Here is a 13,660-nt window from a genome sequence, read left to right as displayed (position 1 = left end):
CAAAACTGCCAAGTTCTGTCGACATTATGTCGACAGAACTCAGAGGCTGTGTAGACGCAGGTATAGTATTGTTGACAAAAGTCCACTTTTGTCGACAAAACCCTGTAGTCTAGACAAAAATCTTATATGCCTCTTGCTCACATGCTGCACCTCTCAGAATCTCTCCATTCTTGAGTCATGGTTCAAGTGACAACACATACACTAGATGTCCTGGATCCCTCATGATGGGGTCACCCAGAAGGAATTGGACCTCATGATCATACATGACAGGTGCCTCTTCACCTCCTGCAAACGATTGCATGATGTAGAATGTGCCATGAACATGAATCATCTCCTAGTGGTTGCCCAGATGATGTTGATGCTTTGAGAAGCAAGTAATCCCTCTGCAATGATGATGAAGTTTGACATTAATGCACTTCTTCCTCTCAGGGTTTAGCCTATGTTTTGTATCAATGTCAGCCACAAATTCTCAGCTGCAAACTCAAAAATGGACCCACAGTTGCTCTTATGGTACCCTCCACCCAGAGCTGCTAAAATGAACATTTGAGACTCTGTAACAAAATACTTTCTAGTCATCTTACGCCTGATGTGGAACCTTGCCAACCACCTGGAAGGATAGTATTGTGAGCTCACTTTATAAGGCAAAGGACTGCACAGCAAAGGTAAGAGCTACAGGCCAGTCATCTTATTGTCTATGCTGGTGAAGGTGTTTGCAAATGCTCTGGTGTGTTTGGAGCCCTTGCTACATCAGAAGTGTCATTCTAAACAGTCAAGATTTACAAGGAATAGGTCCACAGACACCATTTTCGCCCTTGCTTGTGGCTGGAGGTACACCATGAGTTCAAGCAGCCCCTGCACATGGCTTATGTTGATCTTAAGGGTGTGTTTGAGCCAACTGATGAAGTCAGACTATGGAAACATTTAAAGGGGAGAGGTGTCCCAAACACTCGGCTGGACTTGATTAGCGAGCTGCACATTGGAACCATGTACATTGGAACATTGGATGCCTGCGTACATCTTGGGAGTCAGATGTTGGCACCTTTTAAATCAGTATCTGGTGTCAGGCAGGGCTGTGTCTGGCCCCTGCATTCTTTTGTTGGGCCATGGATTTCATAGTGCAGCATTCTGTCAGGTGCATAGGCATTAGGATCTGGGATCTCTCACTCTCAGACCTTGACTATGGTGCTGACATTGCTCTTCTAGTACAGAGCCCCAACATTTTCATAGGCCTACCAGCAGGTGGACGAAGAATTGGCCAATGTCGGTCTCCATGTTTTGTGGTCAAAGACAAAGGTGCAAAACCTAGGATCATGTCCACCCACCCATTACTCCCATCTCCCAGAATAATGAAACTCTCCCAGAAGTCTCCAGTTTTTTCTATTTGGGTTCTATACTCAGGAGTTCATCCAGCTCTCATATAGAGGTTCTTCACTGGACTGACATTGCAGCATCTGCCATGGATCACTTACAATGAGTATAGAATCAACATTGGCTCAGCACTGCAATCTAGTTCTATTTGAGTTGTATGCTGTATGGTTATGAAACATGGGCCCATGTTGCCCAGACTGGGCAAAGTTGGAGGCTTTCCATGCAAAATGCCAATGGCGTATTGGGCATAAAATAGAACAACTTCATTTATAACACAGACATTTATGATCACTCCATTCTACAGACTATTAGGGCCATTGTCTGCAGCTGATATTCCAGCAAATCCCATTCTCTGGGAAGCTTGCAAAATCCAGGACAAAATTACATCAAACCATGGGGTGGAAATGACCCAGAGACAGACCTCCTCTTACATGGGTGCATCAAGTCTGTTTCAGCATCAGACTTTCAACCCATCAAGCCCTTCCGGCCACACAAGAACAGACCTAATGATAAACTATTGCTACAGCCAATGTTCGGTTAAGCATTGAAGAAGGAACAGTTTGGACTCAGGTGCATTTCTGGTAGGAACAAATTACACAGGCAAGCATCTGCCAGTGGCAGTGCTTTGTTTGACACCTGCAAGCTTCACCTTAGAAAGACAGAGTATTTTGCATGCATCTGACAATGTGTCACATAGTTAGGATTAGATCAGTAAGGCTTTCTAGACTGTACCCAGGGCATCTTGAAGTTCACACAGAAGTGGGTAGGCAGCCAGTGCAATGCACAGGGGTAACATATGCCTGATTATCTTTCTAACTAGGATGGATCAACAAAATCCACACACATTTAGATGTATTTTAAGCAGGCTTAAAAGTTTATTAACTCATTTTGTAGGACTCAGAATTGTTTTTAAGCAACAAATAACATTTCTCTCTTTCTTCTACAAAAAATGCTAAAATAGCACCACAGAGAATAGTTACATTACTGCGCTATGTGCAATTTTTAACAAACACAATAGGTTAGTAAAGGGTGTACATTAAAAAATGTGATTTCCTTTGCATGTGTGACGTTCCAACTCCGGAGATGGTACCAGAGAAATTCAAGACAAGACTCATTTAGGAAAGGAAAAGACTTTCATAGACTCATGAACTGAAGCTGCTTAGGCTTCCAGAAAGCATCAGAGTGAAAAACTAACTAAAGCGGCTTGAATATTTCCTCCCACACATAGATGTGAAAGTGCTCTTTATGGCTTCACAAATTCACCAGTCTCAGGCTCCATTCTCTTTAGCCATCAAAGGAGCTTGAAAATGAAAAATTATTTTCATCACTCCAGGTGAGAGACAAAAGAAGGATCTGTGTCCAGCCAGCATCTCTGGGCCACTTTCACTTCGAGGCCAACGGGAAGGGCTGGTTTTGCTGTTCAATGCAGGTTTCAGTGACCAGTCCCCACGAGGAAATGCCTTTTGTGTAGCTGTCCACTGAGCTTCAGATGAGTGAGAGTTTCTATCCTGGTACTTCTCAAAAGAAGGAAGAGTGGTAGGATTTGCAAACTCCATTTTCCCACTGCCAGGTGAAAGCTCTCAGTGCAGTGGCTATAGAAATCATTCATGTCACTGTGTTTTTAAAAAGCATATTGGCATTCTTCAATGCAAACATGGCCTGCTTGAACTTAATAGGCCCAGTGGGTTCCCTAATCTGGTCTCATTATACATGTGGAAGAGCTGTTGCATGCTTTGTTCTTTTTGAGACTTTTGTGTGTCCTATTGATGCTATTTTAAATGGTGTATTATGTTTTGCAGTGTAACCAGCTGAGGTTGGAACCTATTAAATGCAATGTGGGCAACTTGTACTTAATCTGCTTCTCTACTGTAAAAGAACAAACACTATTTACCTTTGACAGCTGTCATGTATGATCGTGCTCTGTGGAAGAGACTGGGTCACTTGTCCTGCAGGAAAAATAAGTAACCCCTCTTGTCCTTTTCAATAAACATGTACAAAACCCAGCATCTTTTGGAGTTTGAATAGACACATGAAGGAAAAAAATCCAAGAGGTTTACTTTCATTCTAAAACTGAATACTGAGTTTATGTAAGATTATCCTTGCTGCTGCCTCTACTTGTGGCTTGGAGATGACGTTGTGGTGGGGAATGGTGAAATCACAGGGGTGTAAGTTAACGTGTGGTTGCCATATTTGGAGGATATGTCTACAAGCAAATGTCACCAGACAGAAAAAATACAGTTGCAGCAGATGGGAACCACATATCTTTAATACACATTTTTATAAAGTAACAAATGTAGATTTGTTTTAACTTATCTCATTTGTCTTCATTTTCCTAGATTCCAAAGTCAGAAGGGACCACTGTGATCAGTTACTTTGCCTTCCTGTTTAACACAGGCTATTCATTCCTCTCCCACCCCCCCACCCAAATAATTAATATGGCATATCTTTTAGAAATGAATCCGATGTTTATTTTAAAATGGTCAGTGAAAGAGAATCCACCATGACCCTGGCAAATTTCTCTGAGGGTTAATTACTTCACCAATAAAATTTTACACCTTATTTCCAGTCTGAAATTGTCTAACTTCCACTTCCTGCGGCTGGAACATGTTATACCTTTCCCTGCTAGCGTGAAGAGCCCATGATCAGCTCTAAGTACCTACATGGAACACAGACTGTAATCAAGTTTCTCTTCAACCTTCTCTTTGTTAAGCTAAGTAGTCTTGACTGATTCCATCACCATAGATTTTTTTTCTAATCCTCTAATCAATCTCATGGCTCTTCTCTGAATCCTCTCTAATCAATCAGCACACTTCTTGAATTGTAAACACTGGAACTGAATGCAGTAAACCACACAACAGTGCCAATACAGAGGTAAAATAATTCCTCTACTCCTATTGGAGGTTTCCGTGTGTATTCCTAAGCATTCCAGATGAAGACAGATTAGTGATGCCCACTCCCTGAGAAATGGTTCGCATTCCCCTTTCCCTGCTTCTTTAGCCCAGTACTCAGTGGCTAGACCATCTCTTCCCATATTATTTAGTATCACCAAAAATGTCATAAACAATATTAACATTTATCTTAAACAAATGCAGTCTTAAAAAGGCGAAACTCAAATGGCACCTTGAATGTTATTTAACCATTTGTAAGAATAATTCCAAAGTGAATAAACGGCTGTGATGTAAAACATCAGTGAGATTTCAGTACTAGAGAAGGAGATACAACTCCTAGTTCTCATACAGAGCATCGCTCAGGTTATGGTATCTGGTAACATGCCACTCTATCACAGAATTAAAGAAAACATCACAAATTGACTCTGGGCATACAAATAAATGCCCCTGGCAATAAAAATGAGGTGATTTAGAAACATTTTTCTCTGTCAAAGGCAAACTGGATTTTTTAATGTTTAAAATTAGGAGCTCTGCAAAAATTGCCATATGGATCAGAAACAGAATTTGAATGTCTCCAATACTTTGAATATTTATTTCCAAGACTGTAGGAGTTTAAAATGTGTGAGGAATGTAGGATAGGAGCTTCTCTTGGTACTTTTTATGATGTCTTTTTATCATTGAAATGTTGATAAAAAAGTTCAAGTGTAAGAAATGTGACTATTGCTAATAAATGTGTTTCTTGCCTTGGCCATCTTAATGGGAATGCAGAGCTCATTACTCTCTATCCATTAATCTGGGACATTTTATTAAATGCAACCTACCTGCATGCTGCAGAAGGGCACTAATTACACACAGTCACAATGAGGTTGTGTCCAATGGCATCTATCTAAAATGTTTAAATGAAACAATGGCAAATTACAAATGGTCTACATGGTACAGCTTTCCCTTGATGTGGTAATTTTTACCTTTAATTAGCCTGGGAAATATATGCAAATATAGAAGAGCTAATTAATTGCCTACTTTAGCTGAGGACCTTTTGAGAAAATAAAGTGTTTACATTTTCCAGAAGAGCTAGATTTTATTACAGCATAAGGACTTGTTTGGAGCCTCCAACCACTAGGGGGCAGGTGAGAATCAGAGACATGCTTACTACAGATTTTTTAATGTATTGTATTTTAAGGGGTTTTCTCCCAATGCATTTAGAGCAGCTCAGACAACACAGAGGAAATAAAACTGCAGTTTACTGGCTCATTACTAATTCAAGGTGTGCAGGAACCATTTCCTACTGAATGATTGAAGAGGGAGTCAGAAGAAATACAGCATCTACTTCTGGTTACAGAGTGTCTGCTGATTTAGTTTTTCTTGCAGATTTTACTGTTTTCTACAGAATTTACACTTTAATTAAAAATACAAAGAGCTATCACAAATATCAATTTTTAAGTGGAAACCTACATTGGGGAGTTTTGTCCAAAAACTAATAGCATACTAAAGTCCAAAGTTATTAACACTTTTGGTAGGAGAAAGCACTTAGATTAACTCAGGCACTGCTAGTTCAGGTTGCATTATGCAGCCACCATGAAACAACGGATAGCACAAACAGAAATATGGTATTTATCAAAGTCTAGTGGCTATTTATTCCAGTTAATTACTCATTCTTTCAATTTAGTTTGTCCTAAAAAGAAAGAACCAAATCTATCTCCATACTATTTATTTCAGAAATGTGGGCCTGTTGGTCTGTCTTGTCTATCTGCCACCAAATTTGGTATGCAGTTTCCTCTTATCATAACTTAAAGCAAGGCAAGAGTTTGTTTGTATCAGAACAATACGATGTGCTTGGAATCTGACTGTTTTCCTTAAAATGGAAAGGGAAGGGTCTAATAGAAGGGACAGTTATACTCTGCAATGACCATGGGGGGAAAGCAAGTGCGGGGACAGTTATACTGCAGAGTGACAACAGGGGGACAGTTGCACCAGTAGGAGAGTGGTCCGCTGGGGCCTCCCTGCCACAAAGTCTCCAGCCAAACCCCTTCCCCAGCCCTCAGCTCCAGCTCCAGACAGGGGGACGGGGAGAAGCCCTGCTGAAGAGCAGCCCCACTGCCACAGACCCCTAGGGAACAGATGCTGGCCAAAGCCAGGCTGCACAGCTCTTGCCACCATGGCCCCTCTCCCCAGGGAACACTGCTGTCAGGGCAGCATAGCTCCAGGCCCTCAGGAGGAGCCATCACTGGAGCAGCAACACCCTTGATACCACAGGCAGCCCCAGTGAGCCCCTGAAACTCCCATCTTCCTGCCCTGAGCTCCCATCCTCTTCCCTGACTCCTGCACCCCCACCCACTACCCTGAGTCCCCCCCAAACCTCCCACCCCCTTCCCTGGATCCCTTGCCATGAGTCCTACACCTCCCAGTCCCCTGCCCTAAGCCCCCCACAGCTCCCAACTCCCTGCCATGACTCCTGCATCCTCCACCCCAAAAAAGAGTTAAGGACACGAGCAATACCGGGTACATCTGCTAGTTAATTTATAAATGGTAAACTACATTTAATTTTACAATTCAATTTAAAAGTTTTTCTGTTACATAATGTAACGAAACAGTTTTGGCACTGCCAAGTGCAAACTGTACGCATAACTGGATGCATAATTTACATATGTAAATTGTGGCAACTATTCAAAATTAGCTAATTTGATGGATTTGCACACAGTTATCAAATAATGCATGTGCAATTGCAAAACCTTTATGCATAAATTATGCACATTTTGCCTGTGCATAGTTTCCCAAACTAATTGAGAATCTGACCCTGAATTTTAAGATAGAAAGTTCCCACATAATGTTTTCTACCATAGCCCTGTTTGTGAAAACATCATTCTGGAATAGTTCAGGGTTTGGTTTTTTTTTCTTACCTTGCTCACAGATGTGTCCGCAAATGCATTTCTGAAGTGAGATGGGCTCAAGCTGCATAGTACAAAGCTGGACAGAAATGATACTAAAGTTTAGGGGCAGGCACTCTGGCCACAGCATGTGACTAGAACTCGGTTGGAAACCATGCTACATGGCTCTAAACCTCAGCACCTTGGAGGAAGGATGCAGAGGGATTAATGTCCCACTGGCACTGCTGGAGCCATTGCGCTTGGGACCGACTCACTGTTTCTGAGAGCACTGAAGGAATACCTGCAGAAGCAACCCCTGCCTTTCCCTTTACACACAGCACTACTTACGCTTCCCTAGCTTGACTCAGGACTGTTGGTCAACGTGGAAAGGAGCTGAACAGTGATCTCATTTCTGCCATGCCCCTTTTGGGGTTTCTAGCACCATCTTTGCGAGGCATAAGAGAACAGTCGACAAAGGCTTCCCTTGTCGACTGATCCACGTCTTGACTCACATGCTGTTGCGACGATCAGCTGAGCCAGCACAGTGAGGCGGCCATTTTTATTTTAATGAAGCTGGGGATATTTAAATCCCTGCTTTATTGACTTTGTTGGGTAGCCTATTTTACATGCCTCTGTCAGCAGAGGCATGTAGTCAAGAAATACCGGCTACGTCTAGACTGGCCCCTTCTTCGGAAGAGGCCTGCTAATTTCTAACTTTGGAATAGGGAAATCCGTGGGGGATTTAAATAAACATGTCCGCCGCTGTTTTTCCGGCTTGGGGAAAAGCCGGAAAAGAGCGTCCAGACAGGCGCGATCCTCCGGAATAAAGCCCTTTTCCGGAGGGACTCTTATTCCTACCTGAAGGAAATCCCCCGTGGATTTCCCTATTCCAAAGTTAGAAATTAGCATGCCTCTTCCGAAGAAGGGGCCAGTCTAGACGTAGCCACCCAGTCTGATTTGGTCTTTACTACCTTAGGCAATTTAATATCATCTGCAAACTTTGCCACCTCACTGTTTACCCCTTTCTCCAGATCATTTATTAATAAGTTGAATAGGATTGGTCCTAGGACTGACCCTTGGGGAACACCACTAGTTACCCCTCTCCATTCTGAAAATTTACCATTTATTCCTACCTTTTATTTCCTTTCTTTTAACCAGTTCTCAGTCAATGAAATAATCTTCCCTCTTATCCTATGACAACTTAATTTACATAAGAGCCTTTGGTGAGGGACCTTATCAAAGGCTTTCTGCAAATCTAAGTACACTGTATCTACTGGATCCCCCTTGTCCACGTTTGTTGACTCCTTCAAAGAACTCTAAGGGTATGTCTACACTACAGCACTAAGTCGAACTAACTTAATTCGAATTAGTTAATACGAACTAAGCTAATTCGAATTAGTGCATCTAGACCTAAAAACTAATTCGAATTAGTGTTTTGCTAATTCAAAATAGTGCGTCCACATTGAGTGGACCCTGTTCAAAAATAGAAACTCTCTTCATTTAACAAAACAGCGGGGGAGGGAAGGATTAACCTCTGGGGAGACTGGGAAAAGGAGATGGGAGAAGGGAAGAGAGAGGGTGGAAGAGGGGAGGGGGAAACCTGGGAGGAGAGAGCTGGAAGGGGGAAGCCAGGGGAAGAAGGAGGAGGAGAAGTATAAAACTATGGTACGCCATATCTTCAGTACTGTGTACAGATGTGGTCTCCTCACCTCAAAAAAGATATTTTGGCCTTGGAAAGGGTTCAGAAAAGGGAAACTACAATGATTAGGGGTTTGGAACAGGTCCAATATGAAGAGGCTAAAGAGACTGGGACTTTTCAGGTTAGAAAAGAGGAGACTGAGGGGGGATATGATAGAGGTCTATAAAAGCATGAGTGACGTGGAGAGGGTGAATAAAGAAAAGTTCTTCATTAGTTCCCATAATATAAGGACTAGAGGACACCAAATGAAATTAATGGACAGCAGGTTTAAAACTAATAAGCGAAAGTTCTTCTTCATACAGCACATAGTCAACCTGTGGAACTCCTTGCCACAGGAGGCTGTGAAGGCTAGAACTATAACAGAGTTTAAAGAGAAGTTAGATAAATTCATGGAGGTTGGGTCCATGGAGTGCTATTAGCCAGGGGGTAGGAACAGTGTCCCTGGCCTCTGTTTGTGGAAGGCTGGAGAAGGATGGCACGAGACAAATCACTTGGTCTTTGGTCCATCCCCTCCGGGGTATCTGGTGTTGGCTGCTGTCAGCAGACAGGCTACTGGACTAGATGGACCTTTGGTCTGACCCAGTATGGCCATTCTTATGTTCTAAGCTCAGGGCTCAGGGTTTGGGGTCTCACTGGACCAACTTGATTTTCATGCAAACCTGCTCCTGGGTTCACATGTGGCCTTTGGTGGCCAGGCTGGCAGCTATCCTGCCCTAGACGGCCGTATTCCTGTGCCTAGTGCACAGGTCGTGGACGTTGGAGGCCTCCCTCCAAACTTCGATGAGGTCCATGATCTCTGCACTAGACCAGGCGGGCGCCCGCCTCTTGCAGCCCCGGGCAGGCTCCTGGGAGCCGCCAGCCTGGTCCTGGGAAGAGGCGGAGGGCTGGGTGGCAGCTGGTGGCTGGCTCATGCCGTGCCAGGTGCAGGATCTGTTCGCTGGGTGCTGGCAGCCTTTCAACTGGCACAAGCACTGTAGCCAGACCGTGCCCCTTTAAGGGCTCCGGGGCCGGGAGTGGGGCAGAAAAGTTTCCCTGGTTTGGCCCAGAGTGGCCACCAGGGCAAGCTGGGAAGGGTTAGCCTCCAACTAGTTTGAATTAAGTGGCTTCACGGCCCTTAATTCGAACTACTTAATTCGAACTAGGTGTTACTCCTCGTAGAATGAGGTTTACCTAGTTCGAATTAAGCGCGGAGCTAGTTCGAATTAAATTCGAACTAGCGGTTTGCATGTGTAGCCGCTATGAAAGTTAATTCGAACTAACGGCTGTTAGTTCGAATTAACTTTGTAGTGTAGACATGCCCTTATAGATTAATAAGACATGATTTCTCTTTACAGGAACCATGTTGACTTTTCCCAACAAATTATATTCTTCTATGTGTCTGACAATTATATTCTTCTTTACTATTGTTTCAACTAATTTGCCCAGTACTCATGTTAGACTTAGTGGTCTGTAATTGCCGGGATCGCCTCTAGAGCCCTTTTTAAATATTGGTTTTACATTAGCAATCTTCCAGTCATTGGGTACAGAAGCTGATTTAAAGGATAGATTTCAAACCAGAGTCAATAGTTCCACAATTTCACATTTGAGTTCTTACAGAACTCTTGGGTGAATGCCATCTGGTCTCAGTGACTTATTATTGTTAAGTTTATCAATTAATTCCAAAACCTCCTCTAATGACACTTCAATCTGTGACAAGTCCTCAGATTTGTCACCTACAAAGGACGGATCAGGTTTGGGAATCTCCCTAGCATCCTCAGCCATGAAAACTGAAGCAAATAATTCATTTAGTTTTTCTGCAATGACTTTATTGTCTTTAAGTGCTCCTTTTGTATCTCGATCGTCCATGGGCCCCACTGGTGGTTTAGCAAGCTTCCTGCTTCTGATGTACTTAAAAAACATTTTATTACCTTTTGAGTTTTTGGCTAGCTGTTCTTCAAACTCCTTTTTGGCTAGCTGTTCTTCAAACTCCTTTTTGGCTTTTCTTATTACATTTTTACAGTTCATTTGGCAGTGTTTATGATCCTTTGTATTTATCTCACTAGGATTTGACTTCCACTTTTTAAAAGATTTCTTTTTATCTCTCACTGCTTCTTTTACACGGTTGTTAAGCCACGGTGGCTCTTTTTTAGTTCTTCTACTATGTTTTTTAATTTAGGGTATACGTTTAAGTTGGGCCTCTATTATGATGCTTTGAAAAGTGTCCATGCAGCTTGCAAGTAAACATTAAATGACTCCTCATAACTGACATTAACACAGGAGAGAGGGGGGAACAACAAATAAGATAGATAGAAAAATAAAAATCCCAGCCAAAAATCTGCAGAATGTCAACATTTTTTCCCCTCCCTCTTATAAGCAGAAGTTTGTCCCACTGGAGTAAGGTAATTTCTTTGTGTAGATGTACACAGCACACCTGAGCTGAACAGAGCCATCCCTCTCCCTCAATGCATTTCACCCTGGTCAGTGGTGCTGGAACTATCTTTGGGGTGAGGGTGTTCAGCTGCTTCCTCTATTTTAGACCTATTGAAATTGGATTGCCAACTCTCCCAGCCTGGATGGACAGGACTCCATTGCAACAAATGGCATCTAGTCCATCCACATAGGGAGCATTAGTAATCCTCACTGCCCAGGCTGGGGCCACTGCTAGGGGCATCTGCAAAACCCTGGGCCAGTGATGGGGCCCTAGGTCTGATGGGACTGGCAGGCTGTGAAGCCCATGGCAAGGCCAGTGGGCAGCAGGACCTCAAGAGCCAGTGGAATTGGTGGGACCAGTGGGTGATGGGACCCTGAGGGTCATCAGGACCCTGGGAGGCTGGCAAAGCTCATGGCAGTATGTCACGGGATACGCCCCCGTCAAGGGGCTCGGCCCCCCCCTACCGGGTCGGTACAGCCCCCAAAGTCCCAACGCCAAGGTCCCGGCCCTTCTCTCAGGGCATATACGGTACTACGGTCCCAATGCTAAAGTCCCGGCCCTTCTATCAGGGCATATACGGTACTAAAGTCTCACTGCACAAGTCCCGGCCCTTCTATCAGGGCATATACGGTACTACAGTCAAAATGCAAAAGTCCAGGCCCCTCTATCAGGGCCAATACGGCAGGACAGTCCCAATGCAAAAGTCCAGGCCCTTCTATCAGGGCCAATACGGTAGTAGAGGCCTAGCCGCTCCGAGAAGCCTCTCCTGGCCCGGGGTTTGTTTGTCCAGGGAAGGGGAAAATGGGTGGTAAGGGGACCCGGGCCCTCCCTCTCCACCGGGTCCCAGCCCAGGGCCCTTTAGGCAGGGTCTATGGCTCCTGCCGGCTCGGCGGGGGATCCGGCCGATACAGGCCGAGCCAAATCTTGTTTCCCTTGCCCTGGGCTGCTTCCTACCGCGCCCTGGTTCCCCCCGGGCCCCTTCGCCTCTCAGGCAGTACCTGTCGGGGCTGGGGGCGCGCTCCTGCCGCCCTGGGTCGGCAGCTGCGTCCTCCGTGTCAGGGTCCGGCGACTCTGGACCCAGCGGCTGCAAGAATACTGGTCCAGCCTCGGCTCCTCCTTCACCCAGGGGCCTCCCTGCCTGCCGGGCTCCTTCGGCCTTTATACCCGGCCGCTGTTGGGAGCATGCCCAGCAGGGTCGGAGGGGCGGGGCCTTCTCTGCCAGCTGGGCCTGGGCTATCCCCTGCTCATCAGTGCGGGGCCTGTCCGCCCCGTCACACAGTAGGACTGTGTAAGGCTGGAAAAGTGGGGGGGGGGGGGAAGGGCTGGCAGGACCCCACGGGGGCCACCCAGATGCAGGTACCTGGGGCTGGAGGACCTGGCAGCAGGGCTGGCCTCCCCAACTATGGGGAAGCCGGATGCAAAACTTGGGGATGCTGCAGCATTCCCCACATCTCTACGCGTCTATGACTCTAGTACCTAACCTTGACTTTTCCTCCTAGCCCTGTGTGACTAGGGCTCACATCACACAGGGAGGACCGAACCCTGGAGTTCCTAGGTTTTTACCTCAGTCTCTCTATGAGCACCTCTGGGCAGAGATGATGGTGCCCCTAACTCCAGGAAAGTCCAAATCACTGGCAACCATTTTAACCTGTCATCACTGCAACTTGCTTGTATGGCTGTAGCATTTAATTACACCAAATATGTGCCTTTGGGGATTAAGAAGACTTCACCACATAAGCACTGTGAGGAAATGGCTTGGGGGAAGTTCATCGCAGCAGCCTTTAAAGTGCAATAAACTTTACAGTTATAACTGGACCGCACGCCCAGGAGCCAGCAGCGCCCATGCGCCGCGTGCCCGGGGCTGGCACCGCTCCTGTGCCACGGGCCCAGGGACAGGGATGCTCATAGGCCATGTGCCCAGGCCGGCACAGCTCATGTACTGCATGCCCGGGGGCCGGCACTGCCCATGCACCATGTGCCCAGGGGCGGGGCTGACCCCGATCACTCGGCAGGCGCACAGAAATGGCCCGGCGGGTGCCATGGCGCCCGCGGGCACCACACTGGGGACCACTGATCTAAGTCTCTAAGGTGCCACAGGACTATTTGTTGTTTTAAAAGTTATAGACTAAATAGCTATTCCTCTGAGAATTGATACCATTAGAAAATAAATGGAATTACTTACGTGCTATGAAACTTATGGTAAAACTAAGATCCTATTAGTACTCATATAAACAATCAGTATAAAGTGAAAATCTGCATTTGTGCTCTTCCTGCCCTTCATACATCAGCAAGGATGGAAGAAGCAGATGCCAATTTCCATCATTAGTAACTGAGTTAATTTGGTGCAACTTCTGAGTCCCCCTCTCATATGGTTGCAGAATGCTGTGCTGACACAAAGATTTCACAATGTTTAATGCTACACAAGACCCTA

General features: G+C 45.2%; 1 protein-coding gene and 1 long non-coding RNA gene across 2 annotated transcripts in view; both read right to left on the bottom strand.

The window, feature by feature from the left end:
* The window catches only part of LOC102463330 (protein-L-isoaspartate(D-aspartate) O-methyltransferase-like), a 105,791-nt gene that overhangs the window by 71,776 nt on the left and 20,355 nt on the right, over positions 1 to 13,660 (bottom strand). The window lies entirely within an intron of this gene.
* Positions 3,673 to 12,620, bottom strand: LOC142829126 (uncharacterized). Its single transcript, XR_012903433.2, has 3 exons — positions 12,228 to 12,620; positions 7,154 to 7,220; positions 3,673 to 5,142 (listed from the first exon to the last, which is right to left on the bottom strand). It is a non-coding gene; the product is annotated as an uncharacterized LOC142829126 (long non-coding RNA).

The sequence above is a fragment of the Pelodiscus sinensis genome, chromosome 5 (assembly GCF_052426305.1).
Source record: "Pelodiscus sinensis isolate ZL-2025 chromosome 5, ASM5242630v1, whole genome shotgun sequence".
NCBI lineage: Eukaryota > Metazoa > Chordata > Testudines > Trionychidae > Pelodiscus > Pelodiscus sinensis.
Note: the sequence above shows the minus strand (reverse complement) of the source record. Positions and strands in the feature narration are given on the sequence as shown.